The following is an 18,869-nucleotide window of genomic DNA, read 5'->3' on the forward strand; positions in this document are numbered from 1 at the left end:
ATAATGGGGGTCCTAAGGGGATTCCGTCCAGTACTGCGGGGCTGTGAGGCAACTGCCCCCTCCCGGTAACGAGGGCGCTCGAGGGGATCCCCCACACACCAGTCCTCCCAGTACTGAGGGTCGCTGAGGTGAAGGGACCCCCATCCTCCCAGCCACAAAGGCCTTAAAGCATGCCGGCTCCCCAGTACTCCCAGTAACGAGGGCCTCTGAGTAAACGGGTCCCCAGTTCTCCCAGAACATGGATCGCTGAGGGAATTGCCCCCACATCCTCCCTGTAACAACAGCCCCTGAGGTAACTTCATTCTCCAGTCATCCCAGTAATGAGGGGCTCTGAAATGATTGCCCTTCCTCATCATCCCAGTACGGGGGGGGCTCTGAAATGATTGCCCTTCCTCATCATCCCAGTACGGGGGGGGCTCTGAGATAATTGCCCTTCCCAGTCATCCCAGTACAGGGGGCTCTGGGATAATTGCCCTTCCCCATCATCCCAGTACAGGGGGGCTCTGAGGGGATTCCCCCCATCCTCCCAGCAGGGAGGGTCTCTGAGGAAATTGACCCCCCAGTAAAAGGGTTCTGCAGTGATTGCAGCCCCCCTAGGGCTCCCAGTAAGGAGGAACTCTGAGGTGATTGCCCTGATGCACCCCCTGTTGGAAACAATGGAACTTTTAAATAATAATTTTAGTTAATAGTTTTTATTAACTTTTAAATAAATTGCTTTAATTAATCATAACCTATAAATTATAAATAGTGTGTTATTCTTAAATTACTCTTTTCCAGCATTTAGCAAAGTTGCCATGAGCCACTTTTGTAGGAGCACAGATTGGGAAAAGTACTCAAACTGAAGTTTTGATAAACTAAGTGTGATATGCTTCAATGAACAAAGCCAGGGAGAGCAGAACATATTGGTGAGGTTGGACATCTGGAATGTTGAATTTCTGAGCTACAGGGGCATTTTGCAGAAACCTGAAGATAAAGAAGAGCCGAACAAGACTCCATCTATGTGTTAACAGTTCCTACTTTCCAAAGCTACTAAAAAGACTAAAAAGACAGACTAATTAACATAAGAAGTGAGAAATCAGTAACCGGTAGAGGATAGAATAGTATTAAATGAAAGAGAATGATAAGTGAATGATGGAATTTAGACCAAATGAAGTTTTGTTTTGTTTGTTTGGGTTTTTTTTTTGTTGGTTGGTTTGGTTTTTTCTTCTAAAAATGTATAAACACATGAAAAGGTTTTGTATTTTTGTCTGTGGGGAGGCTGGAACCCTGTTGGCCACACACACCCTGGCCAAGGATAAAGTAATGCCATTGACACTAAAAAGGCTGTGTTGTCGGGGTTTATCCTGATGATTTCAGAGGATTTGGAACACTCCCAGGAGACACCCACTGAGCAGTGCCCAAGCACAGCCCACACCACGGGCTCGCAGTGCCACCCACACCTCTGTGGTGGGAGCAGTGATGGGTGCCCACCAGCTGTAAACTGCATTTGCTATTTTTTAGGGCTGAAATCAGTGCTCAGAGCTTGCTGAAGGAGTGGTGCCACCCCATGGGGGAGGAATTGGTTCCAGGGGATCTGCAAAGAGAAATTGTGACTGGCAGCCCAGGGGCTGATGGTGATTTTGGGGCCTGTGTTCCCCTGAGGGCTTGTGCCCTGCTCACAGGGGGATTTGGGCACTGCCAGGAGCTGGCTGGAGTCCTGCCCAGTGCTGGGGTAAACTGGGCAGGCTGGTGGAATCCTGCTCCCTTCCTTTGGGGTTTACACAGTGACCAAAGAGCCCAGCCCTGCCCCATTCTCCCTCAATGACTCTGAACACTCCAGTGCTGCATTCCCACTTGTGCCCCTTTCCTACAAAACTTCAGGAGAGGATTGGAATGACAGCGAGATGTTTTCACAGCTGTGGTGTCAGCTCTTGGGCCTCTCCGGAGCAGGATAAAGCATGGAATATGGACAAATCCAGGAAATCCACATTCCTTCTGCTTCCCAGCCATGGCCAGGAGCTGGTACGTCTGTAACCTCCCTGCCCGACCCTATTTCTCTCAGCATTTCTCAAATAAACAAGAAGGAGCATTTTATCAGCGAGGAGCATATTTGATTGAGAAAACTTCTGATCATCCCATGCAGGAAAGGCCATTCCTTGACAGAAAGGCTACTCCTAATCCATCTGTTCTTAAGGCAATGGATATAAATTAATGTGGATGGCAGTCAATAAACCAGATCCTGGTGCTCCTGGCTGCACCCACCTCTTTACTTGAAAACGTTTTCCTTGGATTATCCTATTCATCATTGCTATTTGAGAACTGTATCACAGTATTATTTTTTAAAAGTGAAGCTTGTCTTGGCTTACAAAACTCTGGCACGTGGAAAAGAGATGAAATGTTCTTGGGACTGAAGGCAGTTGTTCCTGAGTCTGGCTGGCGGCAGGTGGATCTAGCACACTCCCTCCTCTGGTGGGTTGGAGGCATTTATGTGAGACCTCCTCAGGGTCCTTCAGCAAAAATCCCGAGGATGAGCTCCATGTCCTTCCTGGAGAGAGGAAGGTGCTGCTCTATGATGCTAATGATCCCAGTTGTTCCCAGTGGGGTCCCAGAAAGGAGCTCTTCGTTGGTAGGCAGGGTGAGGATGCTGAGGGATCCCAGAGGCTGTGCCAGGGGCTGTGCTTCCAAGGACCCCAAATGAATTGTTTGGGAAGGATGCCCCTGTGCAGGGCAGGATGATGAAGCAGAGTGGACTTTTGGCAGCTCCCGCTGAAGTTCATGGTTGCCCTCTGCCCCAAATCCCATTGATGATGCCAAAGACATCCTTGAGGGGAGCCCGGGGTGACACATCCCCCAGGGCACAGAACTGAGCCTGGCAGGGTGAGGAGGGGTCTGGGGCACTCCGGGGGTCACTGCCTGGCTCCATCGCTGCTCCCCACATGGTGGGGGGACGGGGCACCCAGGGCTTCGGACACCCCACAGCCCGGGTCTGCTCCTGCCTCCCTCCCTCCCTGCGGGGCTGGACAAGACGCCTGGGGGAGTCCTGCCCCTGTGTGGACTTACACACCCCGAAGAGGTTCCTGTCTCCAGGAGAGTTCTATGCCCATTCCAGGGGGATTGCTGTGCCTCCCCCATGGAGGAACCTTCCCCACAAGAGAGTTTCCTACTCCCACGGGGGCATTTCTGCTCCACCTCAGAGTCCTCTGTCCTCCCGGGGGAATTCCTGCCCCCAAGGGGGTTTCTGCCGTCTAGGAGAGTTCTCCTGGGGGGATTCCTGTCGCTCCTGAAAGCCTTATGACGCCCAGAGCAAGGGTCCCTCGCCTTTCCAGGGGTATGCTGTCCCCAGGGAGGTTCCTGTCCCCGGGAGCACCCCCGGCCCCCGACCCCCGGCCCCCTCCCCTGGGGGCGGGGCCGCTCGGGGGGCGTGTCCTGGGGCGTGGCCAGGCGGGGACGGTGACGCAGTGGGCGGGGCAGGGCGGGGCGGCAGCAGCGGCAGCGGCGGCTTCCAGCGACTTCGGCGGGCGGTGAGTGCGGGCGGGGCCGCGCTGCCCACGGGGGATGCTCGGCCCCGCGCGGGGCCGCCTGGGGGGAGCTCTGCCCCCGTGAGCCCTGTGGGCCGCCCGGGCTGCTCAGCCACCCCGGTGGGGCCGGACCCGGAGGGCTCTGCCCGTATTGCCTCCCCCGGGGATGCTCTGCTGCCCCCCGAGAGATGCTCGGCCCCCCCGTAGGTACGCTCAGCCCCGGTGGGGCTGGACTCGGCGGGCTGTGCCCTTTTTGCCACCCTCCGGGGATGCTCTGCCCTCCTCCCCCCCCCCCCCCCTACTGGGAATGCTCCCCATTGCCCCCCGGGCGGGGCCGCAGTAGGGATGCTCAGCCTGCAGTGCCCCGGGGAATGCTCTGCCCCCCCCGGAAGGGGTTGACTCGCTCCGGGGGTGCTTCATCTCCCACCCCGTTACCCCTTGGAGGGGGTGTCTGAGTCAGGGTGTGCTCAGCTCCTTCATTTCCCTTGGGTTGAGTCTGAGCTGGGGAGTGTCATTCTCACGCCGAGCTGGGTTGGAGGGGGGACTTGCTCTGCCCCGGCTTTACCCGCAGACCGAGCATTTGAGCTAGGGTTGCTCCCCTCAGTGCACGGACCCCGGCCCGAGAGCCGGGGAGATGCGCTGCCCCATCCCCACTGGGTGTGCAGGCAGGAGGGTGAAGGGTCGGCACATCCCCCGAGGCTGCATGCTATGGGGGGCAGGGAGGAGGCAGTGATTCCTTAACCCGGTAGAGGGGGTCTTGATTTTCAGCTGCTCTCTGCCTCTGGCAGACCCCCATGTGCTCCCAAGCTGTCCCTTTGCATCCCCTCCCCAGATTGTACCTTGCACCGAGGGGAGGGCAGGAATGCGGGTGAGCCTGGTCCTCCCATGGCCTTCTCCCAGTCCTCTGATTTCCCAGCGCTGTCTCCTCCTGCCTTCCTCGGTGCTGCCTCCAGCCCTGGAGCATCCACCCAGTGCTGAGCTCTGTGTCAGCCCCACTGAGCATCTGCCTGGCTCCGAGCTCTGGGCTGCACTGGCTCGTGGGGATGCTGCCACACACACGCTCCTGGAGCTCAGCACCAGGTGAATGCCTTCCAAGCAGGGCCAGCTCAGAACTGGGAAAATGCTCATGGATCTGCTTCAGCCTAAACATTGGCCTGTGTGCTCGGGCCCGGCCAGCAGAGCATCCGGCCAGCTTGGCCAGCTCCAGCTGTGCCCACACTGCTTCCCAGCCTCTGTTAGCTCTGTTCACAGGGCTGCTGCAAGCTGCCTCCAGACAGCACTGTTTGCTCCTGAATAACCAGCCTTGAAGGGCTTGTTTATCCCCTCAATTGCATCATTAGAGCAGCAATTGGCTTAGGGAGCTGGGTTTTGTTAAAGCTGTGCAAACCCTTCTGGGGAGGCCCTGGTTTTGGCCAAGTCAGGATTGGCAAAGTGTTCATTTTAGCTCATTTGCCACCATCTGCTGGATGCTGGAATGAGGTTCTCCTGGTGGGTTTAATACCACCAAGCCACTGTGTGAGCAGGAGCTGGTCCAGAGGCAAGCATGAGCTAGAGTTTGGGACCTGGACGAATGTGCCTGTGTGGTTTGGGAGTTTCTTGGTTGTGGTGCTGCCCACACAGCAGGAGGTGGAAATTTGGGTGTCTTTGTGTCTCTGATGATCAGTCTGAGAGTCTCAGGTACCTGTGCTCTTGGGGCCATCACGGTGTGCTGCTCCCTGCACGTGCTCCTTGGGGAACAGTACTGATCACCAGGGACTTCCTTGGAGGTTTGTCAGGGAGCCATCAGCACAGCACATCTCCCTGGCACCCTGTGGTGCTCAGGTGCCTTCCCAGCTTCAGTGCTTGCTCCTCCTGCAGCTCTTTCCAGGAGTCAGCCCAGAGGCTGGGACCAGTGTCACCAGCAGGAGGGCAGGGGTGCCTCTGGACTGGCTGGTTCCTGAGGCACCAGTGGTGGGACTGACAGACACATCCAGCTTTCTGGAGTGGCCAGCTTGGCAGGTGTGGGATTAAACATCTCATCCCTGTGCAGCTTTGTGTCTCTGTGGTGAGTGGCTCTTGCTCTGTCCCGGTCCAGCTGAGCTTGGCAGCAGCTCCAGTGCAGATGCAGAGGGACTGGACAGCTGGAGGTTTGGGTTCCTGCCTGTCTCAGCTGTCTCAGGAGACACCAGGGCTGAAACCCTTCTCATCTGCATCTTTGGAGGGACACTTTTGCAAGTCTTGTCCTTTGGGGCAGCTCCCACTGGGGGCTGGGAATGAGGACAGGGATGAGGAGGAGGCTGAGTGAGGCTGAGTTGGTGGGTCCCACTGTGCTGGGTGAGGATGTGGAGGTCCTGAATCAGTGCTGGGAAAGAGCCTGACACTGTGCTGGAGCTGGAATTTCACACTGGAGCTGAGAGAGACATTCTTGGAGCCTCAGAGGGAGCTGAACTCAAATTGGGGCCCAACTAGGAATACCTCTGGAGGGCTCCACTCTGGGCACATGGAGTGTCCATCCTCTGCCTGGGAAGTGCCATTTCAGGGTTTCCTCAAACCGGAAAGATACTGTATTCTTTCTCTAACCTTGAAACCTTAATTCACAATTAATTTCCTCCTAAAGAATGCTTTGATGAGCCAGAGGTTTCCCAGATGGCTCCCAAAACTGAGATGTGAGGTCTCTGAGTATTAACTGGAGGAGAAGGTTGTTGGATCCCTTATGCAGCTGCCCTCCCTGAGAGGTGTGAATGACACAATGATAGCACCTTCCTTACAGATGATTTCTGGGACGTTCCAAGCACCAGGTGTGGGATGACAGACCTGCCCCAGGCTGAGGGCTCTGCCATGGGTCCAAGCCTTGGCCAGGCTCCTGGGGGATGTGGTTGGGAGTTTTCAGTGCTTCAGGGCCTCCTCTCTGAGCAGACGAAAGGCTCGGAGGTGGGTGCCCGTGTGGGTGTGCTCACACGGGCTGGCATTTAGGAGGGAGGAGGGAAAATATCACATGGAACAACTGCAGTGTTGGGGGACAGGTCTGTGCCTGGGCCCATCTGGAGCAGAAGTTGTGGGAAATGATTCCAGGCTCTTTGCTAATAATGTTGTGCAGATATAATTGGATTTTATTTCTGTTTGCTGTGTGGTCAAGCAGGTTGAAACCCTTGTGGGGACAGGGTAAAAGCCTTGAGTTCATTTGTGGGGTGAGGATGCCCTGAGGAATCAGGCTGAGAAAGCTGGGGCAGTTCAGCCTGGAGAGGAGGAGGTTGTGTGGAGATCCCAGAGCCCTGTCCATGGTGTGAAGGGGCTGCAAGGGAGCTGGAGAGGGACTCTGCAAAAGGAAATGGAGTGACAGGACAAGAGGGTTCACAATGAAAGAAGAGAGGTTTAGATTAGATATTGGGAAGGAATTGCTCCCTGTGAGGGTGGGGAGGCCCTGGCACACCTCCGGGTTCCCCAGAGAAGCTGTGGCTGCCTCTCAGTCCCTGGAAGTGTCCATGTCCAGACTGGACAGGGCTTGGTTAGTAGGGGTTTGTAGGAGGTGTCCCTGCCAATGGCAGGGGGTTGGAATGAGTTGAGCTTTAAGGTCCCTTCCAGCCCAAGCCATGCTGTGATTCTGTGGTTTTATGAATGAAGTATCTGCTCATCTCTCTCATTTTTGTGCAAAACCTGCTGCCCCTCAGCCCTGGGCTGCCCTGGCAGCGCAGTGATTCCCATCACACAGAAGTGTTTGGGAGCTGGATGTCAAAACTTCTCCAAAAGCCACTGGTCAGGAGGGGACTGACCCTGTGTCCTCCACGTTGCCCTTCCTTAGCTGAATCTTCACCCTGATGTTTTAAGCAGCTCGTGGGTCGCTGTCTCCAGCTCTGTAATCCTGCAGGACTGACAAGGCTGGAATTTATCTGAAATGCAGATTATTTTTTTTTCTGCTCCTGGTTTTCAGTTCCTGCCATGCTTCTCTTAGCAAGCACGAGGAGGTGCCGGCTGGGTGCCTGCCTTTAATTGCATCCAAACATGAAAAAAGAAGAAAACAAGTGGCAGATGAGAGCTCGTTTCCCCATCCTCCTGTCCGTGTCCAGGAGAGGGCAGCTCCCGGGGGTTTTTGCTGCATGGAGCCTCTGCCTGCAGCTCCTGCCGTGTGCAGCCCCTGGTGTGGCTGGTCCGGAGGCAGAGCCGTGCTGGGAGCGCGGGCAGCTCCTCCGCGGGGCGCTGAGGCGGTGGCAGCGGGGCCAGAGCTTTAAATAGCGGGCGCAGGGATGGGAGGGAAGGAAGGGAAGGGAAGGGAGGAAGGGAAGGGAAGGGAGGGAGGAAGGGAGGGAGGGAGGAAGGAAGCAAGCAAGCTCCTTCTGCCTGGACTCCACATCCCACCTTCCAGAGAGGGCAGCATCCCTCGCCAGGGCAGGATGACACGGCAGGGAAGGGCCCCCTCCCGGAATTGCTGTCCACACGGCAGGTGCATGCATTTAAACTTCTCATTTCCATCCTTTCCTGGTGGAATTTTCTCTGCAATTCCAAATTCCCTCCTGGCCACATCATGATGTGATGTTCTGGCAAAGAGCAAACACTCTGCCCGGGGTCCATAGCCCAGAGGAGGGAGTTGGGCTGAACGTGGGATATCTGGAGCCTGGGAGAAGGGGACATCTGGCCCCAGCCCAAACTCTCACCTTTTCAGAGTCTCATTAGTGCAGAGCATCCTCACATGGATTTTCTTCTGCCAAAGCCTGGCCTTTCTGGTTCCAGAGTTGGGAAGGTGTTTATAGGCTTGCTGTGGCATTAACACAGGTGTCATAAAGCTGGTGGCTCGGGATCATGAGTTAAATAGGCTTGGTGGTGGTGCCCAGAACTGCTCCCCGTGCAGGCATTCCCAGTGCCAGGGGCTGTGGGCACAGAGGGGAAAGATGGGTTTGTACAAAATCCATAATCCACTTAATCTGCCCTGTAATTCAGTGTCTGGCAGCTGTAACTAAGTAGATCTGGGCTTCTTTCAAGCAGCAGCCCCAAACTGTTTTCCAGGAAGGAGTCAAAAAATGCCCAGAGGTTATTTTTGGCTGTGGCTGATTTATTCACACACTGATCAGCCAGGAGAGGAGTTATTCTGGTCCCACACTGCCCCACATAACACCAAGTGCCGTGTGTAGGTGTGGTTTCCCTGGGAGACATTGGGGGATGACACTCCTGTTTGTGGATGGAGCTTTCAGGAGCCACCTTGGACCCTCTGTGTCCTGTGGGCCCACTCAGGGTCCTCAGATAAGGCCAGATCCAGGGGACATGGGCTCTGTCCCTGGGGATGGACCTGAGCCCTGTGTCCTGGGGTGGTGGAAGGCTCTGTGCCTCACAGCTCCTGCTCCACCCTGAGCAGTTCCCAGCTCAGCTGGGGCTCCCTGGGTGACACCTGGGTTTGGGGAGTGCAGGGAGTTGTGTCAGGGCTCCTTTGGGCATGGTGTTGTTTCGAGGCTCAGGAAGGGCCCTGGTGTCTGGGATGGTTTCTCTGCAGGCTGTAGTGGCTCTGGTGCTCCTGGATTTTTCCCTCCTGTGTTTGCTTTCCCTGGCATGCTGTGAAGCTGAGCTCCTACTCTTGAGAAAGGGTGGTGGGAGTGAAGTGTGAGGGTGGCACAGCCAAATCCTGCTTTTCTCCTGTAGCTGCAGAAGAGAATGTTTCTCTGAGGCATTCTGGTGTGGCCACAGCTGGTTTCTGGCCATGGATTTTGGGATCTGCCAGGGTGGGAATCACTGGGATGTAGTGCTGCTGCAGCCTTTGCCATCCTGGCATGCTGGTGACGTGTCTCCCACATGGCTGAGGATGGAATCACTCTTGGCTGTGTCCCTGTGCAGAGATGCTGGCAGCAACAAAGGTCCTGTCCCTCCAGGGTGCTGTGGGACTGGAGCATCAGTGAAGGCAATGTCCAGCCTGGATGCACTGCTGGGTGGGCAAAGGGGACCCAATCCCCACATCTCCTGCAGCCAGGGCTGTATCTGCCAGCAGTTTGGGCTAAAGCAGACTGGGGAGGGTTGAGGAGCAGAAAACCAAAGCCTCTGAAGGATCCATGGGGTTGTTGACCAACCCAAATTTTCAAGCTTTGCTGCTTGGAAAAACCTGGCTGTGCTAGAGAGTGGATGGGTGGAAGTTCTGGAGATTCCCCTGTGCCTGTGGAGAGCTGCTGTCCCTGTTCCTCCCCAGCATCACAGCACCTGGAAGCAGATGTGCCTTTACTGGGACATGGGGTGGAGTCTGGGGTCACTGCCAGCATCCCTGCAAGAGCCTCCTCCCAGACCCCTTCCAGGGACTTGGGCTCTCCATGTGCTCAACAACATGGCTTTACTCATTTTAACCCATCAGGTTTTAATTAGAGCCAGAAGGCTCATCTCTCCTGACCTGAGCTGTCTTGCCTTTGATCCCAAATCCAGAAAGGGTTTGCTTTGCTGCTGTTATCTGTCTGACATCCAGATGTGCCACCCAGAGAGCAGCTTGTGTTTGATGGAGGGAGAATCTTCTCCCTAGCATCAAAACCTGGGTGATAATCACTTGATTACAGCCAACACTTTGGGCTGCCATATTAAAAAAAAAGAGCATTTTTTCCTGCTTTTGATCATCTGCTTCTAGTTAGTTTAGTTAGCAGACTTTCACAGTGGCCATTTTTGGAGTTGGCAGCCAGAGCATCCCTGCAAGCAGAAATGGCTTTTGTTACATGTGTCCTTCGTGTTTACACATTTACAGAGAAATTTTGTCTCCCAAACTGAGGCTGCCATGAGTCCCAGCACTGCTGAGCAGTGCCTGGCTCTCTGGGAGCACCGGTGTCGCTTTCAAATCACACATTGTCAATAAATCCCATTTTGAGTGCCCTGCAGCAAATGGCATCAGCCTGCACGGGGAGAGCTCTCCCACACGTCCTCCTGCTGCCTAAAAATACCAGGAGGTATTGAATACCAGGCTTGAATTCTCCAATGCCTTGGCTACTGCACAGCCTCCATTCCTGCCTGAGATCCTGCTCAGGGCTTGGTGCAGGACCTCTGCTGCGTCCCAAGGGTCACACTCTGCCCTCCAGATGTGGCCTTGAGGTGATGCAGCAGCTGCATTTACCCCCAGATCACTTTGGGGGTAAATGAACATTTATTACCTTTACTCTCCATGCTGTGAGGTGTGTTCCTGATTAGGGGTGTGGGGTCCAGGAGGAAAATGATGGCACCTTCCCTGGTGGCCACTGAGGGCTCGTCTTATTGAGGAAAGGATGAGTTTTGGGGACTTCATGTAGCATCAAGCAAAATACCCTCAAAACACTCTGTTAACTCTGTGTGTGTGTCCTAGGAATCTGTTCTATCCTCTTTGTAAATAAACAATTTACCTTTTCACATCTGGCTTTGAGATGTGGGATACAGAAAAGGTGGCCAACTGGTGGTGTTTTGCTTTGAGAGCCAAGTCTCTGTTCAGTGGGTGAGTGCAGAGGGCTTGCTGGTGTTTCCAGTTCACACAGAGCACTGGGCAGACTGGTGTGCAGGCAGCAGGCTCTTGTCTCCAGCAGCTTTCAGCCTCCTGACCCCACTGGCTTGTGGTGGAGCAGGGAGAGCTCATCACCTGAACTAAGAATGGAGCCAAGGGCTGATCATGTGCTGTGATCTTGGGGGGAAGTGACAAACTGGCTTTGTGGCACTGACAGGGATTTGGGAGCAGAGCTGGGTGTGATGGATGTGCAAACTGAAGTTCAGCACAGCTGGGAGGTGCTGAGCTGTAGAACAGCAGTGATGCTCTCTAAAGGGATGTGTTTCTTTAGGAGACCTTGGATTGAAGATATTTGGATTTTCCTGTCTCCATATGCTTGCCCTTTTTGCTGCTGGGAAGTTCCTGAGGGAGCTGGAATCCAGCAGTGTAGGAGCAGGGGCTCAAGGAACACATTCAGAGGGCTGGCTGCTCCCTGGGAGCCCTATACCCTGCTGCAACGTGGGCAGGCCATGGACACAGGCACTGATAGTTCCCCAGTCTTGTAAAGAAAATAATGTTTATTTTCGAGGCTGGAAAAGTGAGGAAACCAGTCACCAGCCCCAGCAGCTAGCAGACACTGGCTGCTTGATTTCCTCCTTTCTCTGCTGCAACTCAAAGGAAATCCAACCACTGGAGATGCCAAGGAGGGGCTGTCACTGCCCTGGCCTGGGGAAAAATGTGGTGACCCATCAGGAAGAGCTGTCAGACCAAGGTGTGCCACGTCCTCCATCACTCAGTGCCTGAACTTTCTCCTTCCAAGGACTCTTGACTCCTCGTGAACTGCCCTGGGGTGCCTCAAACTGCCAAAATCCTGGTGTGGGGAAGGAAGCAGAAGAATCTTCCCATGCTGTTGCTTGCACCTGGAGCTTTCTCTCTTTTCTCTTGGTGCAAGTGGAGAGGAGAGTGACATTGGTCAGCTCCTATGTGGTCACTCTTGAGCTGGACATTTGTCTGAATGTGTTCTCCCAAAAGTGTGAGAATTTGCAGGATTTATCCCTGAATCATAGAATCATTAAGGTTGGAAAAGACTTCCAAGATCAAGTCCAACTTTTGACTTAATACCAGTGTGGCCACTAAACCATGATCAGAAGCTGCTTGTGAGCACCCAGTTTAACCAGTCCCTGAGGCAGCTGGGACCTCATGGTTTCTTTTTGCCCCTGTCTGTCCCCCTGGCATGAATTGAGGCTTATCACTCTGATGCAGCTGCTGAGTGCACTTGGTGGTACCCAAAACATCTGTAAATCTGAGAGGACTTCCAGGCCCAGGGCAGGTGCTGATGACACCAGCAACCAGAGCAGGCTGGCAGGGGAGAGCTGGTCCAGACTGGTGGTGGGAGGAGAATGCTGAAGGTGATGGGGGCAACCAGGATGGCTTTACTGCCTCTGTATTTTCCTCTGAATGTGACAAGTCTGGGTTTGGAAAAGTCCAACCTCTGTTCAGGCACAGCTCTCCACTCCCTGCTGCCCTCGACCTTACTCTGGGAGGAAACGTGTGAGGTTTGACTCTCACTTCTTGCTTCCCAAAAAGTGAATCCTGTCAGCTTCGGAGGGTTCCGGGCACACGGTGCTGTGAATGCGGGGCAGAGCAGGGCTGGGCCGGGGTTCTGCGGGGAGGATGGAGCCGTGTCCGCACACGCAGCTCTGGGGAGGCGCTGGAGGCCGGGACAGGAGGATGCGAGCGGCTCCTGCTCCGCAATTCCCGGCACGGCTGCGGCAATGCCGGAGGGATCGCGGGGTGAGCAGGACGGGCTTTGTGTCCGCCCAGGGGGAGCGGGGACAGCGCGGCTCCGGCGGGGCTGGAGCTGCCGAGGCTGGAGCGGGAGCGGGCGGTCCCGCAGTGCTGCGTGACGGCGACAGTGACGGTGACAGTGACAGCTCCGGCACTGCCCGCCCTCCCTCCCTCCCGGCACGCCGGGGCCGTGCGGGGCCGCGGCCGCCCCGGGGCTCACAGGGACGGGGGTCCCCTCTGGCTGATGCCGGCTGCGTTCCACTCGGGATGCTGGCGGTGCATGCCCGGCCGTGCTGGTGATATTATATTGCAAGGGTTCTACTGTCATTATATTGCAAAGGTTCCATATTGCTAGAGTTTCGTACCTCCTTGATGATTCTCGTAGGCAGCTCCTCTAGGCACTGACTCTTCCATCTCGCAGTAGTCAATTGACTCCAATTCCCCTCAACCAACCAATCCACTCTTCTATAACACTCTTCTTATCATCGGCTACAGCTGTGGCCTGTTAAAATCAGGCCTGCTCCTAATCTTTAATAATTAACCCATCTGCAACTCTTTAGGGGATAAGATTACTTTCTATACTACCTTTATTTGCTTATATTATATCCTTATATTCTATCCCCTACACTGTGGCACCGCAGGAGTGTCTCTGTTCCTGTCCTCCTGTCCTTCTCTGAGGCAGAGAAGGGGTGACAGGAAGGCAGGATCAGCACCTCTGGAAGGATGTTTCTAAGTCCGGGGGGATTTCACTCCTTGGGACTCGCTCGTTGGGGATGGGGGACATCCCGGGGCTGCTGTCACCCTCCTGACAGGCACGGCCTCTCAGGACCCCAAATTCCTCACAGGTCACCCCAGGCACAGCTCTGGAGGTCAGCCCACCCCTGTAGTCACCAGCGTGGCTTTCAGAGCCATTCACGGGTGGTTGCTCCCCCGCTTGTTCTCTGTCTGTTCAGCTTCCCCCATCATATCCCTGCTCTCATCACTCATTATTTCCCTCCAGGTGAAGGCTTTTTAATAACAGCTGACATTTCAGCCATTTTTGAGTCATTTCCTTTCTTCTACTCCAATTTTCTTCATCTTCTTCATAACTAGGAAGCCTTTCTTTGTCCTTGGCCAGAGGGGAGGTGTCTGTTATTGCCTCTGTTATCATATTCCAGGAGGTTGGATCGGGTTAATGAAAATCTCTCTTTTTTTTTTTTTTTTTTTTATGTGTCACTTCCACTGCCATCTTCTTTAGCCTGGTTTCTTAAGGAAATTAAACCAAAAGCCTTGTTCCATTGTGGCCTTTACTCTCCCTCTGCTTGCTCTTGAGTGTGTTGGTCTCTGATAGGGTGGAGAGCTCCGAATGCTCAAAGGTTCGTGATGGTTGTTGGAGAGGACAGAGCCAGGAGACAGCCCAGAGGGATGTGGGGCGTGAGGCCAGTGGTGCAGGGCTGGGGCTCATTGCCCAGAGAACAGGGCTGTGAATCCAGCCAGGAATATGAGGGACAGCAGGGCTGTATCCCACAGGCCACAGCACTGGGCTCTTTGTGCTGCACAGAAGCTTTTCTGAGCTCAGGAAGGGATTCAGAGGAGGATCCAGCCTCACAAATGCAGGGTTAGCCTGGGATTCGGGAGGCCTAGGCTGTGTTTGCAGGTGCAGACTCACACGTGGCTGTGCTTGAGGGCTTTTCCTGCAGCAGCAGGAGCTGCAGCTGCTGTAAGCTGCTCTGCTGGAGTGTAAACTGCAGTGACAGGGGAGCCAGAGGAGATTTTCTGCTCCTGCCCATGCTACAGCAGGGAGAGGCAGTAGAGTTTTCCTAGTGGCTGCTACAAATCTGCTTCCTTTGGCAGTAATGTGGGTATTGTAGCAGTGCTGGTGAGGGAAATCTTGGGGGTCCTGGGAGAAGCACGGTGTGGAGTCAGGAGCTCAGGTGTGTCGGTGGGAAAGGACCAAGGGGCTTGTTGGGATGTCCTTGGAGCTTGTTGCCCTTTGCAGCAAGGGATGGGGCACCTCTTGTGTGTGTCCTCTCCTGTCCCAGCCCAGCCTGGGGACAGGGATCGCCCCTTCCAGCTCAGAATATTCTGTGAGTGTGTGCCAGGCTGGGGAGCAGAGTTTGCAGGGAATTCATGCAGCCTGGAGAAGCTCTGCCCACACCTCACTGTGAGGGAGCAGCGTGTCTGCGTGGCAGTTCAGCTAGGGACTCCTCTCCTGTGCAGGTCAGCCCCTGCTCCTTAGCACCAAATCTGCTCTGGAGCTGCTCTCTGAAGGTTTCCCTCTTCCTTCACTTTGCATTTACCTCTGGTGTTTATTTTGGCAGCCTGTTCTGCTGATTTCTCTTCAGCCAGGCCTGGCTTAGCCCCAAGTGCTTGCCCAGTCCCACTCCTGGAGGAGACTGAATTTGCCATTTCCACCTCCTGGTCCCTGGTCCCAGCTCCCTTGTGGTCCCTCCCAAGGTGAGGACTGGGTGACCCCTAGCACAAGGGCACTTGCAGTCTGGCACTGGGTCCTTACCAGGTCCCCACAGGGATCCCCAAACGTGTGATCTCAGTCGAGGGGGGGTGCACAGAGGTGGCTCCACATCCCAGCTCATCTCATGTCCTTTTCACCTTGCTTGTGCTGTGCTGAGCACCAAGGCCTGGTGGGAAGGCAGATCGCACATGATGCACCTCTTTGGGCATGGTTTGGAGCAAAGTTTCCTGTCCAGCTGTGAGAGAGACCTGGATAAACAGAAAAGGGCTTGGCAGTGACCCCTGCTTGTACAGGTGCTTCATGGTTCCTCTTTCCAGGAAGCATTTTGGGCTCCCTTTGTTCTCTCCAGCCTCTCTTGTGATGGTGGTGAGCTGGGCTCTGTAATTGAGGAGATCTGAATAATCCACTGAGGAAGCTGCTAATTTGAAGACATGTCTGTAATAATTAAATCATTATCTGGAGGGAAGAGAGAGCAGATACCAAAACGGGGCTAATTAAAATCCAAACCCAGGATGACTTGGGCTCTGGGCCAGAGCAGAGCAGAGTCTGTTGGGGATGTCTTCATGTGTAATTGCTTTTCAGCATCAGTCCCCACCAGAAAACCCATCTGTTTCCCCTCAGGAGACTCAGACTGACCCAGAAACCCTCTTGCCTTGCCCTGTCCCATGTTCCCCTGACCAGACACAGCTGGAAGAGGCCACATACTTTGCAAAGGGCAGAGGAGATGGTGAGACCCAGTTTGGGAGAGTGTTTGGTTCTTGAGCTTCAGGAACCAGATTCCACCTTATCTCATTTCAGCCCTCAGAACTGCTGATGCTCTTCAGAAATCCCTGAGAGCAAGGAGCAAGGTGGGCTTGGATCCATCCCTGCTCTATGGAAGGATTTGGACATGCAAAGGTGCCAAAGGGACCCAGTGCCTGGGAGGAAGGTGGCTTTGGCTGTAGGGAGAGATGAATCCTGTTCAGGTTCACTCCACATCTGAGGTGGGAGCACCCTGGAGAGGCTGCATGGCCTGTAAGGATGCAGAGCACTGCTGGGTGTGAGCCCAGCCCTGGAGCTCCCTGGCAGCTCTCAGCAGGTCCAGGCAGGTGAAGGTGGCTCTGCTGGGCTGAAGGATGGTGACCAACACCTGTGGTTGTGATGTTGGAGGGGAGAAAGGGCCTTTGGACAGTGCCTCATCTGTGCCATGAGGGTGGGAGACCTGCAGGGTGGGTGCTAATGTACCTTCCCAGAGCTTCTGGGAGTGCTTTGCCTGTCAAGCCCAGAGTCCACCACATTTTTCAGCAGGGCCAAGTACTTTGCAAAGGGCAAGGCACAAAAATCCCACCTCCAGTTACATACCAGTTGGATGCAGGGTAAATTCCATCCTTCTGAGTGCCTGCACTGGGTGCATTCCCAGGGAGCTGCTGCTGCTGTGTGTGCATGGGCTGAAGGTCCTCTCGTGGTAGTGAGGCCTGGAATTGCTGTATTTTGGCAGGGAAGTGATTGTAGCTGTCTAAACCAGAGCTGGTGAAGATAAATTGGTGCATTTACCCAGAGGAGACAAGGTCAGGGGCTCTGTCTATCAGGTGTTCACATGTGAGCATCACTCAGTGAATGTCCCTGGATCAGCACGACAGGTGAAGGTCACCTCAGGTGGGCTGGTGCCTGCAGGCAGCTCTGAACTTGGGGAGGTGGGAGGAGGGTACAGGAGGCTGGGCAGGGAGCCACTTCTGCTTGGGTGAGCATCCCACCAGTCCTGACACATGCTGGTTTTTCTGCCTGTGCTGCCCTGGGGGGCTGCAGCTCTGCAGCAGCACAGCCTGGCCCTGCTGAGTGCTGGGGCTCAGGGAGGGCCTGACCCCCCATCAGTGCTGCTGGAGCTTGGCTCTGCCTGAACCCCCTGAACCCCCCAGCCTGTGCTACTGGAGCTGGGCTCTGCCTGCTGCCACATCTGCAGGAGCAGGCACTGAGGGGTGTGCAAGGTCCAAAACTGTGCTGTAAAAGAGACAGAAATTTAAAGCTGTCTGCAGAAATGGTCACTAAACCCTCTGGAAAGCATTGGCTCAGCTGCTGTTCTTGGGCTGTGTGTGGAGAGAGATTCCCAGCCCCACATGTGTCCTTTTGCCTTGTGAGGTTTGATGTGCTCTTGGCTTTTAACAGAGAGCACACAGCATCCTCAGCTCAGGCAGCAGATGTTTCCCAAGGCATTGGGATGTCCCCTGTCCTTCATTCCTCCCCCAAGGGAGTTTAAGGCCCCCATGTTTTTGAGTGTCCACAGGAGCAAACAGGGGGACTGGGTGGGAAACCACCCCACCTGCAACTCTTCCCACCAGTGGTGCACCAGTGTAATCACCCACATTTCATTCCTTTGGAAGCCTGCTGAGCTGCAGATGTGTCCTTCCTCTCCTGGTGATGTCTCATGGATTGGCCAAATCCTGCTTTGACCTCCTGAGGTGGTTCAGGGGATTGTTCCCGGGGCTGGGTTGGACAGGGATTGGAGCAGCCTGGGATGGTGGAAGGTGTCCCTCGGCAGGAGCTGGAACAGGATGGGTTTAAAGGTCCCTCCCACCCCAAACCAGTCTGGGATCCTGTGAAAGCAGTATGCAGGAGCCCCCAAAGTCCTGGGGGTGGCAGAGTGCTGTTCCCAGGGGCTTTGCGCCAAAGGGTGAAATGGGTTCAGTGTTTTTTGGGTTCCCTTTGGGGGTGATGGGTGGAAGCAGGGGTCAGGCTCGATGATGCCATGGTTGGGGCTCCCCTTTGGGTGAGCTGGGATGGCCATGGGAGCCTGTGTGTGGCACAGGGAGGACAAGGGCAGAGCTCCTGGGGCTCCTGTGCCAGGCAGGGCAGTCCCTGGGGACACCGAGGACACTCCACTAGCTGGGCTCTATGGACATTTTGAGAGGGAGCAAGTTAGAAATTGAGTTGAACTAGTGCCTGGTGCTGGATTCTGAGATGATACGTGCCCAGATGAGAGCTCTGCTGCCATGGGGGAGGGCTGCCACCCCTCTGCAAACCACCACACTCCCCACACTTTCTGGAGCAATTTGGTGGTGCTTCCCTTTCTCTGCTTTCTCCAATCCCCAAAGGAGGGGAGCAGTGGTGATTCCTCTGGTCCCTCCCTCGGCTCATTCCATGCCCTCAGGGGCTCTGCTTAGAGCTCCCTGCTGGATCCAACACAGCTCTTCACATTCATGCAAACCTTGATTCATTCTTCCTGATCTTTTCCAATCTTTTGGGATTTCTGGAGGGAACTGAACTTTTATATCCCTTATATCTTCCTTGTGGCCTATATCCAGGAGGAATGAGCTCCAGATGGAGTTTTTCCTTGGCAGGCTATTTTTGGGGTGCTTTTTGTGGTTCCTCTGATGCTTAATCAGGGCTGAGCTAATCCTACAATTCTCCTAAAGAGGAACAACTTGAATTTTCCTTCTAAAGCACAGCATCTCCAGGCCCTCCGCCTCGCTGGTGCCATGAGTAGGCACATCCTCCTCTATGTCAGGAGCTGGGATGTGCAGGACAGAGACTCTCCTAGAAAGTCCTTCTTGCATGAAACAAGGCTTAAAATGCCAGACAGGAGTAGGATGAGCCCTTCCTGCAGTGCTGTGGCTTTGGCTGTGCCAGGTGTGCCAAGTGTGCCAGGTGAACTTTGGCTGGGGCTCATTTGGGGGCTCACTTTGCACCTGAAGGGTGTGGGTTGAAGATGTGACCCTGCTCAATGTGGATTTAGAGCAGACAGGGCTCCAGTGCCTGAGCCTTGCCCCAGCCACCCTGT

At 54.8% G+C, this 18,869-nt stretch overlaps 1 protein-coding gene across 5 annotated transcripts in view; it reads left to right on the forward strand.

The window, feature by feature from the left end:
* Positions 1 to 3,452: 3,452 nt before the first annotated feature.
* The window catches only part of PPFIA4 (PTPRF interacting protein alpha 4), a 62,133-nt gene continuing 46,716 nt past the window's right edge, over positions 3,453 to 18,869 (forward strand). For 4 of the 5 annotated variants that reach the window (XM_064732858.1, XM_064732860.1, XM_064732861.1 and 1 more), the window contains exon 1: positions 3,453 to 3,500. The gene's annotated coding sequence lies outside the window, so the exon portion shown is untranslated. Of the gene's footprint in view, positions 3,501 to 3,684; positions 3,705 to 18,869 lie in introns of those variants that run through there. The other variant, XM_064732859.1, reaches the window with a different exon arrangement.

This window comes from Zonotrichia leucophrys, chromosome 26, assembly GCF_028769735.1.
Source record: "Zonotrichia leucophrys gambelii isolate GWCS_2022_RI chromosome 26, RI_Zleu_2.0, whole genome shotgun sequence".
NCBI classification, from domain to species: Eukaryota; Metazoa; Chordata; class Aves; order Passeriformes; family Passerellidae; genus Zonotrichia; species Zonotrichia leucophrys.